The sequence below is a fragment of the Podarcis vaucheri genome (genome assembly GCF_965113315.1).
Source record: "Podarcis vaucheri genome assembly, chromosome: 6".
Lineage (NCBI taxonomy): Eukaryota > Metazoa > Chordata > Lepidosauria > Squamata > Lacertidae > Podarcis > Podarcis vaucheri.
In genome coordinates, this window is record NC_138764.1 from 76409214 (window position 1) to 76436317 (window position 27104).

At 43.9% G+C, this 27104-nt stretch overlaps 1 long non-coding RNA gene across 4 annotated transcripts; it reads left to right on the top strand.

The window, feature by feature from the left end:
- The first annotated feature begins 182 nt into the window (after positions 1-182).
- LOC309535536 lies at positions 183-26648 on the top strand. Of its 4 annotated transcripts, none has more exons than XR_014221274.1 (5): positions 183-944; positions 14512-14578; positions 18372-18473; positions 23907-24159; positions 25767-26648. It is a non-coding gene; the product is annotated as an uncharacterized lncRNA (long non-coding RNA). The 4 variants fall into 4 exon arrangements; XR_014221275.1 differs by lacking the exon at positions 18372-18473 and adding an exon at positions 18513-18603; XR_014221276.1 differs by lacking the exon at positions 18372-18473 and having other exon boundaries at positions 188-944.
- The last annotated feature ends 456 nt before the right edge of the window (positions 26649-27104 follow it).

Sequence of the window (27104 nt, forward strand, 5' to 3'; positions counted from 1 at the left end):
GGGGGCAATCTGCCTCATGCTTCTGGAGAACAGAAAGACAAATATTAGGTAGAGCAGAATCTCTGCATGATTGTCAGGCCCTGGATCAGCCTCCTGGTGACCTAGGGACCAATCAGAACTGGTTAGGACACCAGCCAGTCAGGGAGAACAGGTGATTTAAAAAAGCAGAGCTTTGCAGTTAAACTGTCAGATGGGAATCAGTTAGGGCTTGGAAAAGCATGGGGAACATGAGGAGAAAGGGACCTTTCCTGACAGGAATTAGGGTTAGCTAGCCAGGGCAACCCACTTTAATTCACTTAGGGAAAAGTAAAAATATTAGAAAGGACTGGGAAAGTGTTGCTGTTGTAGTAATACTAATAGCCATGATAGGTGGAAATAGTCTATCCTGAGGCTAAATTCAAAATGTAAAGTGTGTTTGCCTGAAACTAAGTATTGTGCCTCTCATTTGTAACCATCAAGCTTAAACCCCTCATTGAGTGTAATTAAATAAAAAGTCTAATTTTGTCCCAGAAGTGCCTCCTCATCCTTCAAACCTCTGGGTGAGAGGATAAGTGGACACATGGCATTATTCACATACGTAAAACACCTTGCTGCAGAATAATAAAGAAAAACCACCACAAACAGTTGAAGCAGACCTCTCTAGTGTTGTTAACTGTTATTTTTAAGCACCCAGAAATTCAGTCACACTACCCAGCTCCCATCTTTAGTGTTGCAGGCTTTCTTTGTTCTTTTGCTAAAGCACTTGATTGAACATGAATCCATAACAAGGGATTGGGTAAACATTTGATTCATTTCTCATTGAAAGGTGTACCTACCTAATTCATACTTTCTTGAAAAATAGACAAACTGAAACAAGGCCATCCTTTGAAACTGGCACATCTTTGAATTATGCAGTGCAGTTCTCTGGTCAAGTAATGTGCACAAATGTGCATATATTTATTATGGTAAAATGTGTATTAAATGCATTTATTATTGAAAACAACATGCATAATCCATTAGGAAAGTTGCCTAGTAAAAACATGTGTCTTAAGCCAAATTGCATACAAATGTGTGGCCATTATGAGAAATTTGCACTAAAATACTGATGAGAGTCCTTTTTTTAAAAAAAAGAATTTGATGTGGAGAACTGAATTTAAGATTGGAAAAATGAGAAATGGAGAGAAACAGAAAACGGACAGATTCACCCATCGCCATTCATAACTTGATATTTGAATTGTAATAAAAACACCTTGCCCAAACGTTGCATTTATGAACAATAAGGCTGCAAACCTTTGTATGTTAACTCAGAAGTAATCTTCTCTGGATTTATTTCCAAGTGAATATTCATCGAATTGGGCTGTGCACCAGAGTTTTAGCTTTTTTAGTGTATTGTTTAGTGGTTCATGTTCTTATATGCTTGATTTTACATCTCCTTCTGTAAAATAAGTGGGCAAGCATCATAGTTCAGGGGTACAGCACCTCCTTTGCAGGCAGAACATCCCAGGTTTTGTTGCTGCCATCCCCAGGTACGGTTGGGAATGCCCCCTGTCCATAACCCTGGAAAGCCGCTGCCAGTGTAAACTAGCTTTCACCATCTTGGTACCTCCAACTCCCATAAGTCCCAGCCAGCACATGTAGCAAGGGGGAGGTAGCAACAAGTCAGCTGATCCCTGTTTGTGTGTGGACCTGTGTGAGAAGCAAGTTTGCTCAACTAGATCATTCTCTGGATCTGTGACAAAAGGCATTTAAAACAAATTTGGAAATGAATGACAGCATTACAGTTCCCTATGTAACCTTATCTTTGCTGCCTTTTGTACAGACATGATGATAACATCTCTAATTACATGTTCTTATTCCCCATAGAACTGGAGGCATAAAAATTTCAATATACACTAAAAATGGGGCATTCTAAGCCTCATTATATTTGTTTGCATCCAGCAAGTGGGAAAGGCAGTGTAAAATCAGAGGGTCTTCTGAGAATTTGGGAAGAGGGGGAGAGGCGTACATTCAGTGGCAGAGCACCTGCTTTGAAAGCACAATCACTCTGTTCTTCTACCTTTAGAAGCAGAATACCAGTTGCTGGGAATCACAAGTGAAGGGAGCACTGTTGCTTTCAGGTCCTTCTCACAAGCACCCCATCGGCATGCTGTGAGAACAGGACGCTGATCTAGATGAGCCTTTGGTCTGATCCAACAGGACTCTTCTTATATCATATTCTTATGTTAATTCTCATCCAGATAATGATCAGATCTAGACCAGCTTTGATTTAGTAAAATTTCTGCATCAGGTACTTTCAGACTATGCCCTAGGACTATATCAAGCCTTGCATCTTGTGCGCTATCTGTTTCAGACATAGTAGTGGAACTGGAACAGGCTGATAATAAATAAGTGAGGAAACTATGTGGGCTGAACTATAGAGGTCACCTCTAAAGCACAGCATTCCAAAGAACAAGATTGGCTCCAAAATAGCCTGCCATTCACCAGCATTCGCAGAGAATGTGTAGCCTTGTTGCTAGGCACAGATGTTGCCATGATGGAGTGAAGTGCATGCAGAATCAGTAGTAGTAACACATGCAGCCTTGTTGCTAGGCATAAATGTTGCTAGGGGTAAGAGAAAGGGAAGCATATTGTAACTGTAGTAACCTAGTATTCGTATACGCTTGCAGAGTGACCCAAATGTTCTAAAACATTTTTAAAATGTAGGTTACGGCTGTCTGATGAGGCATGTTGCATCTACATCTCTCTACCTATCCCATCAAGCGTTATTGTCAGCATTGCAAAATTAGACTCTGATGTAGACAGAGATTTCACCTTCAGAAGTCCATGGCTCACTGACTTCTTTTTTTAAAAAAAGATTCACTGCTATCTAGGTCACAGCAGGTTTGAAAGACTGAAGGTATATGTTCTTTTTCCCCAGTTAGAAAAAAACATATATTAAGGAAGGTAAATTTTTATTAAGGAAGTTAAAAATGTCAAATACTTACAGGGACAAACATAATGTTAAAACTTTGCACCCATCAAAAGGCCGACACCCCATTTTTGAACAAGGTGCTTTCAGTTCAGAATAACTCATTGTCTGATTCCTCAAGGTACTGGACAACTTTCCTGGCCCGACCCAACCATTCACGTGCAGCAGTTGGAAAAGGCGAGTCCTTACCTGAGCTTATTTCAATGGAAAATGGCTCATCATCCTTCTTGGATATCTTAAGTGCTGTTGATTTTTAAAGAGCTGGGTATGTTCTGAGTTCCAGAACTACTGCTGTTATTATGCCAACTGAAAATTGGCACAATAACATCTGTTGATCCTAATGTATCTTTACCTTTCCTAGACCTCAGAGAGCTTTTCAAACCCTGTGGATCCTCACAAGTTTATTGGGGAGGGGGGGGACATCTGACTTTTCTGACAAAGTCAGTTGTGACTTTTTTGACAGCTATGTAAAAAAGGGAGGGAAAAGATGGCAACTCAACTAGTAGGGAGCCAACACAGGTTTCCCTTCCTTGTCTCCAGCTGGCCCTCCCTCAAATTTCCCCTGAATCACCAAGGCTCTTCACTCCCTCCAGCCTGCCACAAATAACTTCCTCTTTCCCCTCAGCCACCATGTCCTTTGGTGACATCCCAGGCAGCCTGCAGCCAATGGCAACAGCTGGAGAAGCACCAGCACAACCTCCCCTGGCCTGACCATTGTGGGGCAACTCACTACTGGTTTATTATTTTTCTTTTTTGCCCAATAATTTTTATTAGTTTTCCAATTTTTTAACAAATCAGTACCAAATGACAACAAATTTAATACAAGTTCCCCATTAAGTTGACTTCCTGCTCTCCATCGTCAATGTGTTCCTGTTTATTATTTCTCACCCAGCCCATCTTTCATGTGTACTTCTCACATAAACTGTCTTGGAATAAAAAGATAGAATGAACACTACAGCTAGATATATTTAGAAAGACATTTGTTTAGAAATATAAGTGAGCTTGCTGAAGTGCTACAGTTCTCTTCATTGCTTTCACAGTTGGTCTGAAGAAACTTCAGACATCCTGGGGGGTGGGGCAGAGACAATGAGGGGGATAGTTACCATTCAACGGCATCACCCAGGCACTAAGGCTGTGTGATGTGTTGATGCATCATCCAACACCGGTTTGTAGACCACATCATAAGAACAGTCTCAAAATAATTGAGCTGGCGATGTATTGTGAAGCACAGCCTTCAAAACTCCAGGGGGTGATATAATTGCGAGCCCTCTGGTGGCTGCCTTTGCTTTCAGCTCCTTTTCCCCTCTGATAGCAGAACGGTCCCACTCCTAGCCTTGGCGCCTCCCCATAACCACAGTGTCTCTGTCTACCTGATGCAGGAATTGCAGCTGGGCTGCTTCTTCTCCCTCCGTCTAGGGAGGAGTGGGAAAAGTTCACCCTCCAAACACGAGGGTTTGCCTGCCTCAGAGAGGAGAATCCGCAGTGCACATTGTTGTTGTTGTTTAGTCGTTTAGTCGTGTCTGACTCTTCGTGACCCCATGGACCAGAGCACGCCAGGCACTTCTGTCTTCCACTGCCTTCCGCAGTTTGGTCAAACTCATGCTGGTAGCTTCGCGAACACTATCCAACCATCTCGTCCTCTGCCGTCCCCTTCCCCTTGTGCCCTCTATCTTTCCCAACATCAGGGTCTTTCCCAGGGAGTCTTCTCTTCTCATGAGGTGGCCAAAGTATTGGAGCCTCAGCTTCACGATCTGTCCTTCCAGGGAGCACTCAAGGCTGATTTCCTTAAGAATGGATAGGTTTGATCTTCTTGCAGTCCATGGGACTCTCAAGAGTCTCCTCCAGCACCATAATTCAAAAGCATCAATTCTTCAGCGATCAGCCTTCTTTATGGTCCAGCTCTCACTTCCATACATCACTTCATGGATCACTGCCTTGCCGTGGCGAAGGGGCTTGAATAACTCAGAGAAGCTATGAACTATGCCGAGCAGGGCACCCAAGATAGACAGGTCATAGTGGAGAGTTTTGACCAAACATGATCCACCTGGAGGAGGAACTGGCACGCCACTCCAGTATCCCTGCCAAGAAAACTCATGGACAAAGCAGTGCACATAGCATGTACCTATTAATCTCCATGACTGCTCCTTTGCCCTTTCTTCACCCTGCCACCCTACATAGTTCCATGTTTCAGACATTGTGATGTATCACTAAATCGTAATGTTTAGCTGGTGATAGACCTACCAGGCACCTCCACTGGCTTCAGCCTGGAGATTTCATCAACTAACTTCCGCTTGACAACTTCCAGAGCTTTCAGCTGTTCATGAATATCCACCAGTTTCCTTTTACACATCACATTCATGTAGCTACTGACACCATTTGCCTTGTCCACAATTAAAACCTCCCATACACATAGGCATGCATATGCTAGCCAACATCCATGATAAACACCAACGGACACAGTCACTCATCATTCACTCTTCATTCATTCACATTTGTTCCCTGGCTTCAATCTGCAGTTATCCACCGGCTTCCAAATTTCATTTGGGAGGGTTGAATTTTGCTTATTGAGCTCTTCGCAATTCAGAAATCCATGGCTCAGTGACTTTTTTCTTTTTTAAGAAAGATGCACTGCTATCTAGGTCACAGCAGGTTTGAAAGACTGAAGGTATATGTTCTTTTTCCCCAGTTAGAAAAAAAGCATTTACTAAGGAAGATAAAAACATTTGCCATCTTCCATTAAGCCCATCGCCAGATGTCAGCCAGCTTCTGACCATGGGTATCAGCTGCCTTCAAGCTACATCCCTCTCAGCAAGTGAACTTGCCTTATTAATGCTCCATGGCATCCCACAGCCAGATGATCACCTCCATCCATCTGCCAGTTCTCCTTCTCCAGGTGGAAGAAGGCTGGGCAATTCTGAATGTCACAGCTGTTGCCCTCTGTCTTCTGTTGGAGAAGAGGAAAAGGCCCACCTTTGTATCCATTCAGCTGTCATGTGTTTTTGTGACATCACAGGTAGTCTGTAACCAACAGTAACAGGCTGGGGAAACATCATCATTATCTGTGCACAATTGGAGGTGCACTTCAGCAGTTTATGCGTGTGCTTGTTGATATGTAGCTCACCCTTCATCCGTATTGATACCAAGCAGGGAGAGACTGTAAAATTGTTGCAGGGGACCCTTTTCAGCACAAGGGCTACATTTCCTTCTCGGGAATCTTCCAAGGGTCACATGCCAGTGTTGGGCAGAGTCAGAGGCAAATGGAAGCAGAGCAAAAGCCAGAACCATGGCTCTCTCAGATCTCTCTATGGCTTTTGCCACAATTGATGGAGGTGTCCTTTTGGTAAAACAAGTTCAGGATGTAGCGATGGGTTAAAGAAGAACTCGGGGAAAGTAGCACTACAGCTTTGGGGCTATGAGGATCTTCAGCAGTGTCTTCTGTCTCCCAAGTTATTTAACAGTTACATGAAATGGTTGTAGGTTTATTTATTTATTTAACAAAATTCATATCCTGTAAAGCCTATAAGTGGTTTCCCAAAAAGGCTTTTGTTGTCATCTGGGCATTTGGAGCAAAGTGTCATTTGGCCAGCAACAATTGGACCAATTGGCTTTCACTTTTAAGGCAGAGTTCCATTGGCATGCAGCCACTGAAACAAGGGTTTCTCATTGCTCCCTTTAGAGCTTGTCAATATTTGACAGTTTTTTTTAATAAGATTCCATTTGAACTCGCAGGATCTCTAGCGACTTATTAATAATATGCATTTTTGTCTAAGCAGAAAGGCATCATAATATAACTTAAGGCACCATTGCTTAACATAAGGCACTTCTATTCCTCCTTTGTCCCTTGGGTGATACAAAGTTTGGAGGGTTGTTCTATTCCACTTACTATCTAAAATAAAATTTTAACTAGCACCAGCCATTTCTGTAATTGGGATTGAAGAATTGATAAACACCAGCCTTGAACTAAAAATAAGAACTTGGGAAGAGTAGTCATTTTAATAAGCTCCATTTTAAAAAAAAATTACTTGCCCTCAAATAATTTCTTAATTTTTTTTAATAGCCAGCCAGCTGTATTGTTTTTAGTTGATTAATTTGATAGTAACAAAATTTAACTTTAACTCTTCTCTAATTCCTATCTCTATATTATTATTATGATTATGACATGTTTCTTTTTTGATGGTCTTGAAACAAAATATCTCTATACCAGCAAATGAGGCACTCAGCAGCTGGAAACTTGAAAAGGCGGTGGCTGGAGCATTTCCCCTCTCTTTCCTTCCACACTAAAAAATAAATAAAATTACGCACACCCTCCACCCAAGCAGGTGATCCAAGCGGGCTCCCCCCCCCAATCCCCTTCCAAGAGACCAGTCCTTACTGATCCACCGGGTTGAGGTTATTCCGTGTTTGTCACCTTTTGCCCTTGTTCTGCGCTTGTGTGGAAGCCTCCTTAATCGGGTTCCCATCTGCAAGTTTCCTTTTACAAGTGAGGTCATGGCAGTGGCTGGCTGGGGCTCCTTGCCGCCTCCTCCTCCTGCTGGGTCGTTTGGTGCCTAAGGCATGCTCAGCGTTCCAGACTGATGAGAATTGAAGTCCAATGACATCTGGTGGGCCACAGATTACCCATCCCTTTACTAATATATTGTGGAGTGTCTTATTCTGGATCTTGACCAGGCATAGGCAAACTCAGCCCTCCAGATGATTTGGGACTACAATTCCCATCATCCTTGACCACTGTTCCTATTAGCTAGGGGTGATGGGAGTTGTAGTCCCAAAACATCTGGAGGGCCGAGTTTGCCTATGCCTGATCTTGACCATAACACCAAACACAGACTTTCCCACATTGTTCAGATGCATCATTCATGAACAGCCTTGCCTCTGTATCTGTACTACTACCTGCCCTCAGCAGAGCTTGGTAGCACCCATTCTTCAGGTAGCTAAAAGGCTGGGTTTAGGAGAAGGGCCATAGCTTAGTAGTAGAGCATCTGTTTTGCGTGCAGAAGGTCTCAGGTTCAATCCCTAGCATCTTCACTTAGGACTGGGAATGTCCCATTTGAAATCTGGGAGGGCCACTGTTGGCAATTGCAGACAACAATAAGTTGTGGTTCGAGGACCCGACCCAGGCGAAGTGAAATGAAGACACATGGACACGTGATATAAGGTTAATGGGCTAGAAAAAGGCCACAACTTTATTGGTTACAGCAATTGAAAAGGTATTGGCTTAGGCATTGGATCGAAACAAGTGGGTTCTTCACCAGTAGGTGGAGCCTGTTGATGCTAATCCAACTATAGGCTCACCCCTGCTGTCACCGAGGGTTGTGCCAAGGCCTCCCGCCAAGCAGGCATCGGACGGAATACACGACCCCCAGATTCCTTTAACGGAATACCCCTAAAAATTGAAGGCATAGGCGATGGCCACACCTAGCACTTCCACACACCGCAACACATTATTCCAATGCCTAACCTACCCACCAATACCACAAAAGTTGTGACGATTGCTACGAGGTAGGCGAAAAAACCAAAAAGCCTAGTGCCAAATGGAAAAACTCCTACCAGGCCCCCCAGACAACCAGGGCGACCAACCTAAGGTCCATAGCAAGGCCAAAAACCTAAGCCCTAACTAAAGGGAGTGGAGGGTGGGTGACTCGCGATGGGCGAAGGAAGGAAGAATGAGGCCGGGGAAGGCTGGCGCTGCAGCACAATGCTGCTGAACACGCCCCCTCCGTGGCTCCTGGTTGGATGGCCACCGAGGGGGCGTGAGCACCAGCCAGGTGAGCGGGCGGCAGGGGGCCACGCCCCCTGCTAGCCGGAGCTCGGGCTCCGACCACAACCCCTCCCCTCCCTTTCAGGGAGGAGAGTCTCTAGATGGCTCAAAGGTGTGACTCAGTATAAGGCAGCTTCTTTATTTTATGCACTATATGTTGGTGTTTTATTTAGTAGAAATGTTTGGGAACACTTGATTCAATGTCAGATACTCTTGATGATGCTGTATCTTTTGAGGAGAGTTGTGGGGAGAGAGGGGGTCCTGGACTTTATCAAGCATCATTCACCAGTATGAAATTTGCATAAGGATTTGTACGCCCAGCTTTATGCAACTCTAAGCAACTACAGAACACTGTAGCTCTCTGGACACATCAATGAAGCATGCTTAATCTAATCAAAATCCTGACCTAATGCTTCTTGACAGGACCCCGGCAGCCAATTGGGAGTCATCATACTTATGAACTTCCCATAGGTATCAGGCTGGCCACTGTGAGAACTGAATGATGAGCTAAATGGGCCTTTCATCAGATCTAGCTGGGCTCTTCTTATGTTCTTGTGACATCTCAAGATTTGTTAGCTAAGCAAGTCATAAACTGAAGCTTACTAAACCCTTTCCTATATTAACACAGCAATTGTGTTGTTTTTTCTCATTTCATGCTTCCCCCATAGGAGGAGCTGGATATAGTTCTTCAGCAACATGTTATAGGGCTGCCAATGGATGGACAAAATGGATTATTATCGTAGATCTGTGCAGAATACTCTTCCTCTAGACAGCTTTCTTACTGTTTCCTTATTGTTTGGTGGGATTGTCAGTGAGTGGATCTGTTCTCCTTTCTCTTGTGTTGGCCTTGCTCAAGCTACTTGCATCCTAAATATGCACCTTCATCTAGGCCTGTTGTACAATACAGGAAGATAAATAGTTCAAGGGCAAGTCCAGGACATTTTGCTGCCTGAGAAGGAATAGCAAATTGCACTGGGGGCCAAGCCAAGCTGCATAGAGCCGAAGGCTGGTCACGCTTGTAGTGAGTACCTGAGACAGGCAATCCCACAAGTGTTTCTCCTTGGGAGTAAAAGTACAACAGTAATTATAAATTAAATAACTAGCAATTTGCTAGTTTTTAATTTTCATCTTGCCCTACCTAATAGCTGGGCTGGCCCATTTTCTCCAGCTATAGTGAGCACTGTCTCTCAGCAGAACCAACATGTATGCTGGCCCACAAAACCACAGTGCATCATGAACCTGAAGAATGTAGCAAGTGGTAGTAGAAAATTTGGTGAAGGAGGTGTGTCCAGTGATCATATGAGGGCCAAAATAGAAACGATGGCAGCAGTCATTAGCTCTAAACATGAAACTGTTCCAATCTTGTATAGTAGGGGTGGGGAATCTGATTTTGCCACAGGGATGGGTGGGTGAAGAGTGTAGAGACAGCCATACAAATGCATAATAGAGCATAGGAAACTGGTTTAAACTTTTTCAGATAGTTCTCAGTGCAGCTCAGTATTGTGTAGAGTGGACGGACTGACAGCAGTTCTGCAGACAAGGGTCTTTCTCAGTTTACCTGGAGATAGCTGGTGTTGAATCTGGGGCTTTCTTTATACAAAGCAGATGCTCTATCTTCTCAGCTTCCTGGAATTCACTTTCACATTGCTGTTTTTATTTTCAGCTGAGGTCCAATTCTAGAAGTGGGCTTGGCTGTTTGAATATAGGTGAAGGACAAGGATTAGGAAAGGGAATAAGTGGTGAGAACCAGGGGGGTTTAGCACTTGCCAACCCCCCCCTCCCCACACCTTTTGCTGTTAAAACAAGGCACCCACACTCTTTTTTCTGTGATAGTAGTAGTTCTGTTTTGTCAGGTAAAACTGCATATTATTTATTTATTTATTTAATTTGTCGGTTTTTATCTTGCCCAGAGCAACCCAACAACTAACCAACCAGGCAGACAATAAACCCCACACAGATACATTAAAATCAAGAGGAAAAAGAAATTCAAAGCTAGGCAGTGGGCCCTGCCAGGCACTGGCTGCTTTTTTTTGGTGAGTTTATAAGTTTATTCTAACAAGACCCCCGCTCCAGGCCTCAGACAAGCTCTGCATGGACCTAGCTCCCCTCACCAAAGTCCATTTGTGGGGTTCCAACAACATATTTTGTCCAAACACTGATTTTGACCTCCCTGCTCCAACCAGGAGGTTTGGTGGGCTCAGGAGTGGGGAAACAAGCAAGAGGGGAAAGGGTTGTACTTGACCACCCCTCCGCCTTCTACTTTCTTGGTCTAATGATCCTCTTCTGAATCTGCTTTTTCTTAGAACGGCCGTCAGGATTTTGTTATACCCGTTTGCGTGCAATGTTTTGTTTGGCTCTGAGTCAGACTTCATTCTGTCTGGGAATCACAATGGACACTTTGTTCTGTCAGTTATGTACAAGGGAGGAGGATTAATGGCATCTTCCCCCTTGTAATAGGGCGATGAGAGGCAAAGGAGGGCACAGCTTCTGCACCAGTAACAGCTGTATAAGTAAAGGTAAAGGTACCCCTGCCCGTACGGGCCAGTCTTGACAGACTCTGGGGTTGTGCGCCCATCTCACTCAAGAGGCCAGGGGCCAGCGCTGTCCGGAGACACTTCTGGGTCACGTGGCCAGCGTGACAAAGCTGCATCTGGTGAGCCAGCGCAGCACACGGAACGCCGTTTACCTTCCCGCTATAAAGCGATACCTATTTATCTACTTGCACCCGGGGGGTGCTTTCGAACTGCTAGGTGGGCAGGCGCTGGGACCGAACAACGGGAGCGCACCCCGCCGTGGGGATTCGAACCGCCGACCTTTCGATCGGCAAGTCCTAGGTGCTGAGGCTTTTACCCACAGCGCCACCCGCGTCCCATAACAGCTGTATAGAAAAGCAAATTTTAACTGGTGTCATTTTACTCATTCCTGCATCATTGCTATCCCATCATTCACCCAATGATCGCAGGACAGTTCATAGTCTGACCCCATTTTACTTGCATTACAACCTTGCAAGAAGAGCTAGGCTAAGAAAGAGTAACAGGCCAGGATCATGCAATCAACTTCTTGGATGTGCAGGGATTTTGACCTGGATCTCCCTGATCCTAACTTCCAGGTCCTAGCCCTGGCCTATGGTAAGGAATTGTGGGAACTGTAGTCCAATAACAACTAGAAGGCCACAAATTCCCAATCCCTACTTGAGATTCTGCCTCTGTGCTAGCATAGGGCATACTGACTCTAATGATAAGCTTCATCTGCCAGAATTCCCTCTTCTGTTGTCAGTTGTGAGTGGGGGTGGCGGGGTCCCATACCAGTGGACTTGGGTTTAGCAGGCAACTATTTAAGGTTTTTTCTGCGATGCGGTTGGCGCTGTGGGTTAAACCACAGAGCCTAGGACTTGCCAATCAGAAGGTCAGCGGTTCAAATCCCCACGACAAGGTGAGCTCCCTTTGCTCGGTCCCTGCTCCTGCCAACCTAGCAGTTTGAAAGCACGTCAAAGTGCAAGTAGATAAATAGGTACCGCTCCAGCGGGAAGATAAACAGTGTTTCCATGCACTGCTCTGGTTCGTCAAAAGCGGCTTAGTCATGCTGGCCACATGACCTGGAAGCTGTACGCCGGCTCCCTTGGCCGATAAAGCAAGATGAGCGCTGCAACCCCAGAGTCGGCCATGACTGGACCTAATGGTCAGGGGTCCCTTTTCCTTTACAATTTAAGGTTTGCAAGTCTTTGTTAACAGAGGGCTTTTTCTCCCTTCAGCTATACCTGAAGAGAGACACCCATGGCAGCTCCAGTGGCCTTCCTGGAGACTAAAGATCCCAGGGCATACTTCTAACTGAGAGCAATATACTGCATGCCCTGAACTACTGCCTGACCCTGTTTCATCCTCCCACAGTTAGTTTATTTGGCTACTTGTAATCTTGCCTCCTATTTGCCTTTTGTGCTGGTAAATCAGACAGTCTTCTTGGCACTGAACCTTGGCTCTAATTCCCTTTTGTGTTTGTTGCCTCCATTGGGTTGAATTCAAGGTTATGAGTCTTTATTAATTTTCATGCTTTGTTGAATGTTTAGCTTATTGCTGGTGCCATTCACTGCCTTATGTGCTGAAAACATCGAAATATAAATAGTTTGTGGTACTACGATGCCCTATTGATTATGCATTAGTCATCTTTTGTCCCCTTTGCAGAAGACTAAACCATGCTTTGGTTGTTTTATGGAAAGACTCAATTTCCATAATGATGAGGCAGCATGTAAAGAATGAGCAGAGGATAAGAAGCTGCTATTAACTGCCTACGAATGGGAACTGGGAATGAATGAATCTGTTAATTTCAATTCCTCTCCATTTCTCATTTCCCCAAAGTTCAATTCTCCACATTTCTAAACCAGTTTGCAAATTATTTTATTAAAATATCCTCATGAAAATTCACCAGTATTTTAGTACATTCACCCCCTAATTTGTTATATTTTATATAATTTATAAAATAATGCATTTTGTATATTATTTTCAGTAATGTAATAAACATCTTTATGGATACTTTACTTTAGGATATGCATTTCTGTAGACATTACAAAGCTGGAGAATTGTATTGAAAAATTTGGAGAAATTCTGAAGAATGGTTATATTATAATTCTCTTTTTTTTAAAAAAAAAAATTATTAACAGACCAATCATATCAAATCACATAAATTCTGAATTACAGAGCCTAATTTTAAATTTTGTTGGGGGTACCCATATTTCAAGTTCCGAAAGGGGTCCAATCCTCTTATTGCTACTGCTTTAAAAGTCCACAAATCTGTCCAAATAATGTTCAAAATTCTGTCCAATCCTTTCTTGCTGTTTTCCACATCTCTTCTAGTTGTTTTCATATATTTTTCCTCTCTCTTTGTCTTTGTGGCCTCTGATTGTCTCCATAAGCAGGTTCAAACAAATTTGTATTCCTGTGTGGGTTTTTCTGTTCGTCCAAGAGTCGTGTTTCAGACAGCCGCCGTATTTCATCGCTTCCATAAAGAAAAGCATTCTTGCTGTCTACTTATTCACTTTTCGCAGGTCTGTCCCTCTTTCTCAGTCCTCGAGGAGGTTCTAACAGGTTCTACCAGGAATCCAGTATGAAAACAAAGCTTCCTCCTCCCGATAAATCTTTCGACAAGACCCGTCAAAATGGCGACTCCCTTTTTGTTGCTGCGCCATCAAAAGCCCTTGTTCTTTTTCTCGATCTCACATGTCAAGCTTTTGGTAGTAAATTATTTCCACACAGTTTTTAATCATCCTGCTTAGGTCGGTTATGCAGCGGTTCTTTTTGAGAAGGGGTTATTGATTAATCACATAGAAGAAAAGAAAAAAAAGTCATCCCCCCCATCCAGTCCCGCTCCGGCATACTGAACCTGATGTAATTTCTCATGTTGTATTTCGTTAAATCCAAACCCGTTGCTCTCGTTTCACAGAGGTCACTTCAGTTAGCAGTTTTCACTCCCGTTCTTCACTTGAAATATGTGCATTTGCTTCATTTCCAATTAAATATCTCGAGCTTATGCAAACAAGTGTGCAATCAGAGACAGCGTCCGGGAGAGCCGGACTCCACCCAAGGGCTTTATGCCTAGTGCTCTCACCCCCTTCTTTCGAATCTGGGGGTGAATTATGGGCACAGCAGGCAAGGCAGTCCCCCCCATTCCCTTGGGGGGGGGCAAGGGCGGCTGCATACTCCCATCACAGCCTCTTGATTACCTCGTGTGGGTCGGAGAGATGTTATTGTCAGCCATCTTCCAATGCACCCCCTGGTGGCCCCCCAGTTATATTATAATTCTCATATAGTGTCAGAAAGTGTGAATTAGAAAACTTCACCTTTAAAGAGAACTGCATTGAATTTCTCCCCCATCCCTTAAAAGTAAGATGTTTAATATAGCATGTTCTTTCAGTATATTCACTGTGATTCTTTCCAAACTAAACACATGAAACCTTTCTTGGAATATGATTGGTTGACTGTTTTTGCCAGGGCAAGATATATATGGCTCAAGGAGTAGTGACCCTTCCAAATGGAGACCTACTTCTATCATGGGCTAAGCAAATTCAGCTGCTTAGGCCCTTGCTATAGCCTCAGAGACCTTTGTCACTGCTGCTTGACAATTGCCAACTGCTAGCACCATGGGCTGAGTGAGATCCAGCTGTTCAGCCACAGCCCCACAGTCTATAAAAACTGCAAAATTGGTGATCATGCACAAAAGATATACACAACCTTGATGGAGAAACCATTGTTCATACTGTTTTTCACTGGATAGGCACAGTTTAAAAAATTAAGGGCATGCTGTGGGTCCAAACCAAGGCTGCACTTTTGAGTATCATTCTGTTTATGTTTGTGTTGAGGTGAGGGATGTGTGCTATGATTGTCATATGGAAGCACTCTGTGTGAAAGTGTGGCCGTTGTGGTGCACAAAGCAGTTTCCATGTGGATCTCTTGTATTTCATGGAGTTTCCATGTAAGTGCTAGATTTTCCTGCTGGTGGAGCCCATGCCTGGTAAAGAGGCTGAGTATTTGCAATTGAGGAAGGGTAGCCAAATCACCAAAAACAAAGAAATGCATGATCTGAAAGAGGGCCAACATTAGCATGAAATTTGCTCATTCATATGTATAGATGCACATTTAGAAATGATTGCTATGATTTAAACAGAAATACAGTCCATCTCACTACAGTGGGGTAGACTGTTACCAGGTGACCTGGGCACCTGCTCAGTCTGCTATCCAGCTGCTAACTGTTAAGGGGCAGCTTTAGGGCTCCCTTTGCTCTCCCTTCTTTAAACTGGACTGGGACTCGACAACCTGTCAATATGACGGTCTGTAAATGGGACACATGGTCACCCTAAATTTGGGATTGGTGTCCAAAAGTTGGTATAAGGTACGCTGCAGGAAATCCCATGTGTAGGTATAGCACAGCATCACTGAATCATATCTCGTGCTACCAAGGAACCTAAAAGGCCATCAGGGAAGGCTCTGTAAGGCGAGTCCCTTCAACAACCCTCCTGCATAGAATGTTCTTTGCCATTGTCCCAGCATCACACAGCGCAATAGTTAAATCATTTATTGCCTTAGTCAGGCACCCTTGAGCCTCTGATGGTTTCCATGGCAATGGCTCTTATGCGGAGAAGCAGGCCAGCCTAGTAATAAGCATCCTGGGGTAGGAGAAAAGGATTTAGTGTACCCAAGTTAGAGGGTCACTATGGGGGCAATAATAGGATTGCAGGCTGCCGCTTCCAGTTCTGTTTTTATCTCTTCATAATAAACTAAAGTGTAATGGAGGGCTGGGGGCAGTGGGAAAGAAAAGAGATGTATTTCCGATGTTTAATACCCTGCTGACTAACCCAAGGGATTCATGCATTGGTTTCCAAATACAAATAATAATATATCTAAAACGAAAACATGAAAATGAAACAATAATAACACACACATACAAAAGAGACCCCAACAAGCGACAGCAAAAATTGGCTTAATCTCACCATATGCAGTAGCTTTTCTGACAAAGAACAACAACATATGGGGCACAATTTCTGAAAGATAAAAGGGAGTCAGCCAAATGGACCTCCCTATGTAGGGAGTTGCACAGCAAAGACACCACCACTGAGAAGTCCCTGCTCCATATAGCTTCTTGCCAAAATTTGAGTGACAAGGGTCCTCCAAGCAAAGACTCCCTTGGTAATCTAAAGGCAGTGGGGGAGGGGAGGGGCATAGAGAATGAGGCTCTTCTTTGACTACAATGCACCCAGATGATTTGGGGCTTCAAGGATCAAAACCAGTACTTTCAGTTTTGCTACAACACTAACTACTAGCTGTTGCAATACCTTATGGCAAGGGGGGCTAACTTGTGACCCTCCAGATTTTCATGAGACCCCAAACAGCTACATTGGGTGGCCACTTCATTATGCCTCACAGTAGGACTGGTACTAGCCTCGGGGTTTTTGTCTTTGTTCTGCCCATTACAGCCATACCTCTAGCTGCATTAGTTCATGTTGCGGATTTTCGGGTTGCGAATGCAGCAAACTCGGAAGTGTATACTTCCGGGTTTTGCCGCACGCGCAGAAGCGTTCTGTGCGCTTCATGCATGCACAGGAGTACTCTATTGCGTCACACGCAGAAGCAGCGCTCTACTTATGGACTTTTCAGGGTGTGAACGGCACCCCGGAACGGATCACGTCCATAAATAGAGGTACCACTGTACTAAGTTGAGATTTTACTAAATTGTAAGGAAAAGGAAACATATAATTTTGTGTAATCTGCCCTCCCCGCTGGTGACACAAAATTCCATATCTTTTTACAACTCTTCCTGTGGTCTCATGTCTACTGCATGGCAGACAAGATGGAATGTTGCAAGATATGTCCCATGCAGGGTAACAGCAATCCCCAGCACACTTGCTAGAACCTGCCTGGTGGATAGGAGTGGAATCACTATAACACAGTGTCTCCAGTCCCAACAGACAGGTTACAATCAATGGTACCAAATACTGCTGGGATGTTCAAGAGTCTTTAATAGGTGACAGTTGTCTCTTAGTTTGACCAATGCAGTTTAGGTTCCCAAAGCATGCCCTGAAGTCAGAATTGGATGGATCTAAATCAGGGGTCAGCAACCTAAGGCCCATGGGCCAGAAGCGGCCTGCGGAGGTCGTTTGACCAGCCCATGAGCCACCCCCGAACCGAACTGGCCACTTGTGCACTGTGCTAAACCAGCACAGCACGGCACAGGGACTCACTTCCATGGTGCCAAAAATTGCGTCTGCGCACACGCAGATGCCGAAAATTGCGGGGGGGGGGGGCGCTCGCAATCTGGCCCACACAGGGATCTCCGTGGGACAGGCCCAGCCCAGGCATGATAAACCTTGATAACCTCTGATCTAGATGAAGACTGGGAAATCTTGGGGCCAGGGGCCAAACATTTTTAAGCCACTCGCCATTTCTAAAGCCTTTTTTGACTGGTCGTCCATGTTTTCAATCAACATTTTAGTCTTTTCTGTGTTTATTTTAAAACCTGCCACTTCTCCAAACCTTTAAATTTCTTCTAGGAGCACTTACTATAGGTTGTTCCAAAGCTCAACAACTTTTCTGTTTGGATTTTCACTGTTTGAAATATGGCAACCCTAGCTTTATGTGCATGCTTATTAATACATACAGGCATTGATACGGGTTTGGGTATATTTTTGTGTTTATATTTGTTTCTGTGTGAATTCCAACCCTTGTTCTCTCAATATCAGTTTAGAATTCCTTTGACTCCAAGTCTTTGCAAAGATGCTTAGGCACTTAGGAATGGCAAATGGGACCAGAGGTTTCTGTTAGGGCAGCATAATGCAATACTTGGCCCTTAAGAAGTTATTTACAGACTATACATCTGGGATTTTTAGGGTCCCTTCCTCCATCTTCTGCTCTACTACTTCTCAGCAGCACCACGCTAGAGCTGTTAAGCACATGACCTCATTAACACTAACTAGGTTTGGACTCTGCAGAACCAAAGAATCCTAGACTCACTCCCCTTGGAGTAGGTAAACCCTAATGGACTCATTGGGACTTGCTTCTAAATGGCCATGCATAGGATTGGAGTTTTAAATAAGCAGTTGCTTAAAACTGCTTGCACCGTGAATGCAAAGCCAGCGCTTGCCAGAATGTATCTTACTTTTTGTTTTCTATCCTCTATTAACAGCATTCACTTTTACTGTTACTGTGTGAAAGCTTATCAGCCATCAGCCTGGGAGGAGAGACTGAATGAAATGAAGATGATGTAGATAGTGGGAGTAGCTAACCAGTGAGTGCTGTGTGTGTGTCTGTCTCATTGCTGCCTTAGGGTACCATCAGCAGCTGCTGCAAACATAAGCAAGTCTGGCCCAGCAGCAGACAGACTGGATAGTTACCAAACCTCCAGCAGCTCAGCAGAGGTACTTAAGTTCACAGCTTTTCATCAGAATCCCCAGAAAACTGCCCGCTAGTGTTGAATCCCTGTTTATTGAATCATACTGCTTGGAGCGGCTCTTCTTGCAGATATAACAACTGCAATGATATACTAGCAGCAGTTCCTCAGTTTCTCCAGGGGCAACAGATTCCTCTCCCCCCCCCCCCGCCACTGCAGCCAGGGTGCCATTCAAGCATGATCAAGCTCTAACCAGCTCTCAGTGGAATTTTCTATAGATTTTGCATCTGTTAAATGGTCTGTGCAAGACCATTCCTCCCCTTCTTTTTCATCTGAATTCTGACTTCCTCTCTTGGCTACTCAAGCATCTACAAATCTTCCCAGCATCTCCAGCTCATCACTGACGCTTCTTTGGATAGGTCCCAGTAGGTGTTTAAATGGGATTCAAATAGACAATTATAGGATGTTAGGCAAGGCCAAGGGAAGAGTGGGGATATGCCAACCATATGGCAATGAAAATGAGATTCCTTTTTTTAGGACTCCCAAATTCACTTCCACTTATTAATGCTGGTTTATCTGGAGCCCCTTATATGTTCATATGGGGAAAGGATACAGATTTCCAGACTCTATATTCTCTCCCTTGCCAGGAGAAATGTTAGGTAGTGTTGGAGCAGATGATGAATTGACCTAAACCTGATGCTATACATATCCTTGCATACAGAGCAATTATGCCAACTATATTGAGCCAAGGATGTCTGTGCAGTAGTAAGTTCTATAAAATTTAATGAGACTTACTCCCAGCTAAGTGCAGTTAGAATTGCATCCTAAATCTGGAGTAGAAAATGCCCTACAGAATTCATATGGCAGAATCGGGACTAAGAAGAATACAATATGAAGGACCACTTCATAGATGCATTTGTTACTCAGGAACCAATTTCTACGTACAAAATGTATGTATGCAGGATCAGTTATGAAGGGTGCCCATATATTAAAAATGACATATTTTCCCTTCAAAATAATCCGTGCAGGACCCTTACCAGATTCTTTCTTTTCTGAAGCTGTGGGCACATTACTATTTACTTGGGCTCCAGTGTGCTCCCATTGCTGGTGTTTGGAGCCAGGTATATATAATGTTAGCCTCAGCCCTTACTTATCCTGTAGTTTCTTGAGAAATGCTGCTGCTTGATGGGGTTTCTCTCAAACCAATTTCCATCTGATTTGAAAACATAAGCTGTGGTGAAGCTGAAGTGTTACACTGGAGACAGCTGTTGTGCATGCAGAGATGACAGTTTCTTTGAATAGGAGTTCAGAGTTGCTTTGCTACCTGATTCACCTGGGTCTGTGCAGTTAATGGTGCTTCTGGATGTGGATGAGAAGGAGTTTTTAGATCTCGGGATGAGATTGAATAAGTTTTCTGAATCTATGGACTCGTTGGACAAATTTTGTTTGTTGCCCACATTGGATTATTTATGTATTGCTGTTTCAGATTAATTGTCTTTGTTGTGTTTTATTATTTTCTCTTGCTCACCACTTTGGATACTTTTAAAAATATAAAGTGGTATATAAATATTTCAAAATGAATAAATAAAATGGCCCTGGTTTCTAACTACTGATGCTACCAGTCAACACATTTTCAGTTCTTTGAGCAGTGGATTTGCTTCTTGGATTCTTGGCGGTCCACAGTTAAACTATGGAGGCTTTGATGGCTACCAACTATGGAGGCTTTGATGGCTACCAACATAGTCCATAATCCAATAAAGATGGCTTTAAAAGCGGATTGGAAAAATTAATGGAAGATAAAGCTATCTAGATGGCTACTAGCCATGATGGCTGTGCTCTGCCTCCACAGCTGGAGGCAGTAATACTTCTGGGTACCAGTTCCTGGAAACCACCGGAGGGCAGAGTGCTCTTGTGCTCAGATCCTGCTTGCAGCTTTCCCATTGGCATCTGGTTGGCCACTGTGAGAGGAGGATACTGGGCTGGATGGATCATTGGCATAATCCAGCAGGCTCATTGGAATGTCATATGTTCCCTGCCACTTGGCCTGGGTGGCAGTCCCACAAATGAGTGGGAGTGAACTTTGTTGTTTGAGGACTATTCAAGAGTGGCCAACTACATCATACCATGGCTAGGTACAAATAGGAAAAATGTGGTTACATCATTTGTATTTGGTGAGAGGCCAAATTTGTATTTTGTTAGATTTGGTTCGTTCATATTAGATCCCTTCTCTGTGGCACTGCTAGTACCCAGGTTCCTAATTCCTCGTGTTCAAGAGCTGACTTCCTAGGAATAGGAGGCTCTGCCAATTTCAGTTTCTTTCAGTTTCCGATTTTTCCAATTTTAAGTTCTGTTCTCCACATTTCCACATCAGTTTACAATTAAAAAAACCCACAAGAAAATTAATCAAGAGTTTTGGGCAAATTTCTCCTAATATAGACATTTTTGTACACAATTTTTCTTAATATACACATTTTTGAAAAGCAACTGCACCTAATATAATGCATTTTTGCATTTCCCCCCTCACTGTTATATGCATCTTTGTTCACATTACTTGGCTGAAGAACTCACAGTTTGCCACATCTTGTAGAAGTGCAAATTCCAGATGGCTGGGCTTTGCTTTACATATTGTTTCATAAAGTGTGGATTAGGTAACCTTGCTTTTAAATGTGAACAAATTCCCCTCCCCTGTCCCATGTGTAATTACCATTAATGTAAGGGTGTGATTGCAAAGGGACATTCTTCTGGGATTGCATATTCTCATCAATGGCTGATAGTCCTTATGGCTATAACTTACCTCTGTTGCCAGTCACAGGAGCAACAATAGCAGGAGCAAGTCATGTCCTTCTTGTGGGCTTCCCACCAGCATCTGGTCAGCCACTGTGGGAAGCTGGATGCTGAACAGGATTGGCCTTTGGTCTAATCCAGCAGGGAGGCCTCTTCTTCTGTTCTTCTGCTTTGATCCCTGCTCTCCACATCTGCATGACAGATGTAGAAAACTGCAGCATACCTTAGTCTGCATCATACCTGCTATGAAAGTACAGAACTGGAAGGAACAGAGCCTTCCATGCAACTGTGCCCTAAGGAAATTTCAGATGAAGCTGCAGAGGAAAATGTTGACTACGTCTCATTTCTGTGATAAGTACTGGGGAGTACACAGCCTGCCAAAACAAAGGGTCTGAGATAGGAACAAGCAACACAGTGATCCTTTCTTCCTCCTGGAACATATAATGCAAAGCCATTGCTGGCTGCTTTTTTCACTTAAAAGACAACAATGCAAAGCAGACGCAACAGAGACTTGAATAATATTTTACCAAGTTGCTGAATATCAGGGGACGGGCTGCATTATATCAGCCAATCCCCTTTCTTGGTTTGCTTCTGCCTGCCCTTGATTACTGCTGCTGATTGACAGAGAGCTGTGTTGAGCAGTATACAGCTGTATACGACCTCTGAAGCCATGATGATCTCTGCTGAAGGCGGAGTGTTTTGCCTAACCTCTCTGCCTTTGAAGTGAATTCCCATCTGCTAGCACAGAAAGGAAATATTGTGCGAGGTGTGGGCTGCTCTTATTGATCTGCAAGCTGTGCAGAGGTTCTGCAATTGTTGAGGTCAGGCTGGAGCATAAATCCTTTCTATCTCTCAAAGCTCCCCAAATGTATTGGAATTAAGTATAAAATGGAGACCTGAGCTTGTGGAACTGGGCTAAAGTCCACTTGAGCCGGCATGCTGACATACTGGGTGCCTTAGCTGATGGACCCAGGTTGTCTCTGCTTTTTTAGAGCAGAGAACCATTGGTCGCTGAAACGTATGTGAAACAATTGTGGTTGAAAGTCTTGTTTTACAAGTGGGACTTGCAGCAAAATGTTGCAGTGTAGAGTGCTCCTGTTTAGGATTCCAACCTGTCAACCATACCTTCATCCACAGTCCCACACCATAATTTTCCATTTCCCTCCCAACAAACACTAAACAAGCTATGGCCATTAAACATCCTCAGACTTCACTGGACTCTGTCTGGGGTGTGTGTGTGTGTGTGTGTGTGTGTAGGAGAGAAGAGTTAAGAACACAAGATTCCTGCTGTATAAGATGAAAGGTCCATCTGGCCCACCATCCTGTTCTCACAGTAGCTAACCAGATGCCTATGTGAAGACCACAAGCAGGACATGAGCACAACAGCATTTTCCTCAGTTTTACTTCCAATGACTGGTATTCAGAGGCATATTACCTCTGATATTGGAGATAGTACATAGCCATGATGGCTAGTAACCACTGACAGTCTTATCCTCCATTTAATTGTCCAGTCTTTTTAAGTCATTCAAGTTGGTGGTCATTACTACATTTTGTGGGAACCAATTCCATACTTTAGCTATGTGCTGTTCTTCCTTTTATCAGCTGTAAATCTTTCAACATTTGGCTCTATTGGGAGACCCCAGGTTCTAGCATTATGAGAGGAGGCAAAAAAAATTCCTCTCTCTACTATCTGCACACCATGCATAATTCCATGCACCCCTGTCATGTCCTCTTTTTTTCCTACACCAAACCCCCCAATTTTCCACATAGGTGAGTTCATTTTGGTTGCTCTTTTTTGAAACATTTCCAGCTCTGCAATATGCCCTTTTTGCGGCGCAGAGATCAGAACTGAACAGAGCATTCCAAGTGCCTCTTCTCACCCTGGCATTTTTCATATGTGGCAAAGCTTGAAAAGAAATTTTAATTTCTGCAGACAGGTTAAGAAAGCTTGGAGCTATTGGTGATCTCTTGGCCAATGTGATTTGGTCAAGATCACAAAAAAATTCCATTCAGCAACACCTCACACAGCCACTCACATGGGGTGGTGCTGAGTATGCATGGCAGGAGCAGCACCATGCTGACTTTAAGAAGCAGTTTGGAACACCTGATAGTTTGTGAGGTGCTGACTTGCTGCTGTGTTCTTGCAGCCTAAGGGCAAAGATATTCACAAAGTTTTAGAGCAGTAACACTGGGTTCATCACTTAGAGTGCAAGCCTCACGTTACAGCGTAGGCTTTGTGCACATGACAATTTATTCTAGAATCAATGGATCAATAGATCTATTCAGACATTTTGGCACTTGAAGTAGACCCCAAAATTGTGCCCCACTCCCCACCAGGGAAGAAGGGGTGAGGAAAGGTTTATATCAAGAATAAGGGGTGAAGGAAGATTGATGTTGCGATCTGCTGTCCCTGGGAATCCTGCCACCTGAGGCAGTCATCTCTCCTTGCCTCATGGGTGGGCTGGCCCCGGATCTATTGCATATTTGTTGCCCCTGAAAAGTGCTTCTTGCTCTAAATATGTTGTTTGTCTTCAACCACTTGTACAGCAGGTCTTCACAACATTTTCAGGAGGTTGTAAATGGGCAACTTCTGAGGGAAAACTCTTTAGCCCTTCAGCAGATGGCAAAGGCAAAGCGCTGCCCTGGAATAATGGGTGAGATGCTGTTGAGAAGTACTCTTTCCACCACCAGAGAGGCATCCTTCATTCAATTAGAGTTGTCAGCTGTCTTAATTTTGCCACGGCAGTCATGAATAAAGAAACATTGCTTTCAGGACAAGCAGATGTCTTGAATTTGTAAGGTATGTACATAAAAGGAAATAAACAGTGTTTGAACTGTTCAGAAATACAAATTCTATCTTCTACACAATCCTCTCACATCTGCCCCCTATCCCACTAGCACACATGGCTTATGAACGAATTGCTATCATGCCTTGCTCAAAAAAAAACCACACCTCCAGGCACTTTGAAGAGGTCAGGAGGCATTTTGTTGAGTTGGCCAGTGAGATTTTTTTATTTCCCTAGGTGATTTAAAAAATCCCCTCCCTAAACCAAACTCATTGATTTTTTTATTGATGTTGAGGATCATATTTTTTTTACAGGTTGTTGTTGTTTGGTCGTGTCCGACTCTTCGTGACCCCATGGACCAGAGCACGCCAGGCACTCCTGTCTTCATTTTATTATTATATTCTATTATATTACCTTTAGGACTGGTGTTTGACATTAGTACTCTTATTGTGGTTATGTATGTCTAACTCAACCCCACTCCTTGGCCTAAGTGTAACAGAACTGACCAATTGGCTGGGGAGATGGCAACCTTGGTCTGGATTAGAGAGAAAGTTCCCCTTGGAAACACTACCTGCAAATTGTGTATCTAGTCCAGAATTGCCAAATCAACATTCCCAGCCTCACTATGGGCTTGTAGTGTTCTAAAGCAAAAGCTGCACATTATGTTCTGTTGGGCGATGATGCTGTTCTTGGGATACTGCACCATCCTTGAAATTGGCAGGCATCTGGCAGCTCTCCTTTCCTCACTTTGTTCTCAAATCCCTCTGTGAGCCCCGCTGCCTTCTGCCAATTTCACAAGCTGACAGAGAGAGTGAGAGAGAGTTTGCAAACGGCTGAACGTTGCCCTCACTGCCCATCATTTTCTTCTGCCTCGCTTGCTGCTTTTGAGGACAAAATTGATTGTGGCATTAATTGGTTGCTCAAATTCATTGAACAGACACCTAATTGTGCTGGAGGACTGATACTGACACCATTCGAGAGGTCGCTGCCCTCATTCCCTTTTGCTCACTTTTTATGCCTGAACGGAGGGAGACCCTGCAATCCTTTGGGCAAGTTGCAGAGGAAATGCAGGCTCATATATCTACCTGCTGGTTTGGAGCCAGTGGCAAATCCTTCTAAGTGTAGCCTTCCCTAAGCCATGACCCCTCTTCACCTTTAACACTGATCTCCCCCATGTTGCTGCTAATAATTGTGTGGCCTTCAAGGAGCTCTTTCCATCCAAACAATAATTTGGGCTCTCAGGAAATTAGCTTTCCCAGTTTCTCTGTTCAACCATGAACTCTTAAGGGCCGCACTACACATGATAATATGCATTAGCTTTTTAGTGCAGGTGTTCAAAATGCACATTGTATCGGCTGGGGCTCATAATTAAGGGTATCAGCACAGGTGTGTAGAGAGAGAATTTAACCCTTTCCTCCATTGCTGTAGTCCTGAGGAATACCGTTCCTCCGAAGCTGGTGTTTCCTTTGGCAGGAGGGAGAGGGAGAAAATTCCCCATTGGCACATTTAACATCACTTCTTGTTTGGTCCTGAATGGATGTCATGACTGTATTAGCCCATCCTGCTAGCTGAATTGGGGAGCATCAAGATCCCATCCCATCGTTCATATCTGTTGTCATAGGCATCCATGAAAAGAGAGCATGACATCATAGAGCACCATCAGGACCTGACAAGAACATAGATGAATATTAACTTTACAGGTGTTTCACTTAAAGGTGAGCCTCCCTGATTCACAATTTCCTGAACAATATACAAACACAGCCATCCTTCAAAATGTGCACTTCTCCAAATTTTTGCAATATTCATGTTAAAATGCTGGTGAATTTCCATTAGGACTTTAAAAATAGCACAAACTAAAGTGAAGAAGTGGACAACTCAATTTAAGATGGAAAAACAAGAATATGGGAAGAACAGAAATCGACAGATTCATTCATCATCTAGTCACTAGATGTAAAAAGTTCTGAAGTTCTTCTAGGCTTTTGTAGCCCTGGAAGCAGTGCCTAGGTAAAGGTAAAGGCACCCCTGACCGTTAGGTCCAGTTGCGGACGACTCTGGGGTTGCACGCTCATCTCGCCCTATAGGCCGAGGGAGCCAACATTTGTCCGCAGACAGCTTCTGGGTCATGTGGCCAGCATGACTACGCCGCTTCTGGCAAACCAGAGCAACACACGGAAACTCCGTTTACCTTCCCGCTGGAGCGGTACCTATTTATCTACTTGCACTTTGACATGCTTTCAAACTGCTAGGTGGGCAGGAGCTGGGACTGAACAATGGGAGCTCACTCTCTCGTGGGGATTTGAACCGCTGACCTTCTGATCGGCAAGCCCTAGGCTCTGTGGTTTAGACCACAGCGCCACCCGTGTCCCTGGCAGCAGTGCTTAGGAGACTATATTTAAGGGGGCCAGCTGAAAAATAGAGCAGGATTCCTGCTTCTTTAATAGTTTAGAACAGGATAGGCAAACTCTGGCCCTCCAGATGTTTGGGACTACAATTCCCATCATCCTAGACCTGTTAGCTAGGGATTATGGGAGTTGTAGTCCCAAACATCTGGAGGGCCGTAGTTTGCCTATGCCTGGTTTAGAAGCTACTGTGGTAATTAAATGGTATATCTATTTATTACTAATTGTGTAGAAGAGGGAATTTGAGCAGTTGTAGCTTGCATGACAGATTCTTAAGGCTGTTTTAATATGGACACTTGTCTGCACAATAAATGGTCATTTGTTTGGTGCAGATCCTGGGTCTTCCTTCAGGATGTGCTTCTTTTGTGGGCATATTGCATTTACCAAGTAGTTAGCTCCCCCCTCCCCCCATCAAATCCTGGTGGATTTAGTGAATGAGACCTATAGTGGGTCCAATGGTCAAGAAGGCAGTTTCTGCATGAGAGAAATGTGAGGCAGATGGGGCTCGTCAACCTGGGGAGGTAGCCCATCTAGAAGAATGAAGACTCTGATCCTAAACC